We start from the raw sequence: 3,761 nt of genomic DNA, 5'->3' as shown, positions 1-3,761 counted from the left end.
GCAGGAGGCAAACAATCGATGTGTTTCTCTCACATCGATGTTTCTCTCTGTCTTCCCCTCTCTCTCCCACTCTCTCAGAAGATCAATGGAAACATATCCTCGGGTGAGATTAGCAACAACAACAAACGGCCTGCCTGCAGAACTCACGATGAGCCCTTCCTGGCGTTCCTTCCTCTTTTCCTTCCTGTAGAAGCTTTCATGATGCACACGGTGTTTGAAAAGGTCACGACTGGTAAGTGTGCAGCTCACTGTTCATAGACGAAGCCCCTGTGTGAGAACCACCCAGAGGATGAGTCTGTGTCCGCTGAGGACAGAGAACACGCAGGGGTCCCTGCCACGCGTCTGTGAGCCCCTGGAGGCAACGGACCGTTGTGTTGCTGTTGTTCTCCACAGTCCGCGACGCTTCATTTGTTGTGGAGGCTGACAGGGGACGCCATCCCTGCACTCGACGGCGGTTAGTACCTGCTTCCTGGGCGCTCCGCGGTGGCGTGCAGCCATGGCGCACGGGTCCCTGGAGGACAGGTGGCACAGACGGATATGCTAATCTAATGACGAAAAATTAAGTTTCATGAAGGGAATAAAAGCGATGCTACAGTCAAGAATAACAGGGTGTCCTGCCTAGAAAGAGTGAATAGGGAAGCAAGTCAGAGATGAGTTATGGAGGGAAACTTGCATAACAAGGCCCCAGCTATGGGAGCAGAAAAGAAAAGAACCTTCCAGACAAAGGCAGCAGCAGGAACAGAATTCTGATGTCTGGCTCTTCCACAGACGGAAAACCAGACTGCAGGGAGCACAGGAGGACTGGAGACAGGGACCAGGGCAGGGCATGGACTCAGGGAGCACAGGGGGAGGGGGGCCAGGGCGGGGCATGGATTCAGGGAGCACAGGGGGAGGGACCAGGGCATGGACTCAGGGAGCCCAGGGGGAGGTGGAGAACAGGGGACATGGCTCTGTAGGCCAAGACTATGACTTCGATCTCTGTCTAAGTGCAATGTAGGGTAGTAAAGAATTTTTATTAGGGAAGAGAAGAGATCCAATTCATGTTTTAAAAAGATGACTCTAGTCGCTACACAAGTGGGTGGCAAGAGAGAAAGCAAGGTTCCAGGAAAAGGATTCTCACAGTAACACAGACATTGAAGATGTACTCTGCCACTAGCCCAACCATTTTGTGGATGAACTGGATGTGGGGGCGTGGGGGGGGTGAGAATGGGGAATCAATCAGGTTTTATTTCAGTAATCATGTAGAATGAGGCGTCATTCACAGAGACAGAGAGGATTCGTGGAGAAATAGGTTTCCAGGGGGAAAGCAAGAGCTTAGTTGTGAACATATTAAGTTTGAGATGTTCCAGAAACATCCACGTGGAGCTGTCAAGCACGTAATTTGGATAAATGAGAAAGGGGCACGGAGGGGAGATCCAAGTTAGAGATACAAATTTGGGAGTTATTAGCATATAGATGGTTTTTAAAGCCATGGGAACGTAATGTAAAGAGAAGGTGACGAGAACTCGGTGCCAAGCTATGAGGAACTTGGAAGGTGGTCAGATGCAGACCAGAAAAGGCATAACACAACAATGGAAATCTATGCATTACAGGAGCCTCTAAGTCCCTATAGCCTTTTAACATACTCTCTGGATGCTGCTCTTACTACAAATGTTGTTTCCTTGAAATATATTTTTATTGAATTTAGAGAGAGAAGAAGGGAGAGGGAGAGTGAGAGAGAAACACTGATCAGTTGCCTTCCTTATGTACCCCAACCTGGGACTAAACCCACAGCCCAGGCATGTACCCTGACAGGGAATCGAACTGACAACCTTCTGGTGCCCAGGGCAACTCTCAACCAACTGAGCCACACCGGCCGGGTCTACAAAGAGTTTATTTGGTGGCTTGATGACTGAAGAGCACTCTTCCTCATTGTCAATATCACCCCATCATCTTCAGTAACCAGCTACTGTTCTGTGCGTGCTCTGTCCACTGAGCCAGACCGGCCAGATGCTCTATCCACTGAGCCGGTTCCTTACAGGTCCTCCTTAGCAACCAGGGACACACCCGAGCTGTTCTGCCATCAGGCACTTCAACAGACAGAAATTAAACAGGAGACGATGCTCCGCACACACGAGAAGACAGGCCGTGGCAGGAGAACCAGGTCTCTGACCATCTAGGCTTGTCACCCTGGTGTGACCCAGCTGTGACCAGGACTGACCTCTCATGAAATGAGTGGTCTGACCAAGTGTAACAGCGATCCTGAGGAGCAAAGCCAATGAACGCCTGAGACCACTGTCATTAAAGTTTTGTTTCTATTTGTATGTATTTCCTTACAGATTAATATGATGACAGAAAGGGCTGGACATGCTTCTCAGCTTCATTAACAGTGACTCCCTTGCTCTACTAAACTCATTAAGAGGATATATTTAGGTTTAAAAGATAGCATTTCCTTATGTGAAAGACCATAGATGATTCTTGGTGTCTGAGTGCAGTGAAAACCTTTAAACAAGTTTTTACTTGATTATGTTAGCCACATAACTAGCAATTATGTATATATATTCATACATATATATTCTCATATGTATTTATATATGTATACACAGATATATACATATGTATATATATAATCTTGGGTTAAAAATCACAGTCTAACACTATATTCGTAATTATTTCAAAAGAGCAGCCATTCAGTTAGCTGTAAGTTCATAAAGGGTCAGCACATGACGATTCCAAATTAGAAACAGGAATGTCTAGTCAATGCGATAATAAACATCCGGAAGTCAAAGAATGGCGGAGCCCAAGCAGGTGCTAGCCTGCAGCCTGGTCCTGTCTTACATTTTACAAATAGAACATCAAGGTCCTCAGAAATCAAGCGACTGTCAATAAAGTCACAGGTCCAGTGATCACACACATGACTCCCAGCCACTCTCACGCCCCTCCCAGTGCTCTGTCCACGGAGACGCACTGCCTCTGATTTTCACACTCGTTACTTCTCTGCCATAAATCGCAGCTGCACACCCGCGTTACCCACAGGGCACAGATATCAACCGCCCACGTTTGTCCATCCGGCTTCATCGGTGTGCACTCAGAGCACCGCCTCCTTCTCAGATATCTCACTGGGATGAATAACAGGCCCTCCATTAGAGCCCAGAGGGAGAAGCAAACAGATAATTATAAACACCAAAGTCCTCAGTGAGAGCGTTGCCCACTGGGTATTCAGGCACCAACACAGAGGAAGAATGAGGATGATAACAGAGCATTTCCAGGTACCAGAGGAGACGCTCTAAGAGGGGGGTGCCTGGTTTGAGCCCTAACTGGCAGGTGTTCAACCAGATGGGATGAGGAAGAGGACGGTGCGTAGCAGATCGCCACCAGGGGCAGGGCTGGAGGCTGAGCCAGGATGGCATTGATAATGCCGCTGTCTCGGCTCACAGAGCCATCTGCCTGCACTTGACCTCAGCCAAAAGGCCGAGACCTGAGCGCAGGAAGCCACGGATGGAGCTGGCTGGCGGGCTGGCCGGGCTGCAGGGCCTTTCTCTAAGGACTGTGGGCGTTCTTTTGGGCAGTGGTGGCTATTACAGCAGTTTCCATCGGGGGACCGCCGGGGTCATTTTTGGTCATTTTATGGGTACCTTTAGAACAGATCAACTCGAAAACCAGTTTTAAGTAGAGAAGCCGTATAGCCTCAGAGGCCAACCCCAAAACACTGCCACCCAGAGGCTGAGCCACAAACTGACTCTTAGGTGAACACAAATTAAGGCAGTCTGGATCACAAATAC

The sequence above is a fragment of the Myotis brandtii genome, unplaced genomic scaffold (genome assembly GCF_000412655.1).
Source record: "Myotis brandtii unplaced genomic scaffold, ASM41265v1 scaffold229, whole genome shotgun sequence".
Taxonomy (NCBI): domain Eukaryota; kingdom Metazoa; phylum Chordata; class Mammalia; order Chiroptera; family Vespertilionidae; genus Myotis; species Myotis brandtii.
This window is presented reverse-complemented; position numbering follows the sequence as displayed.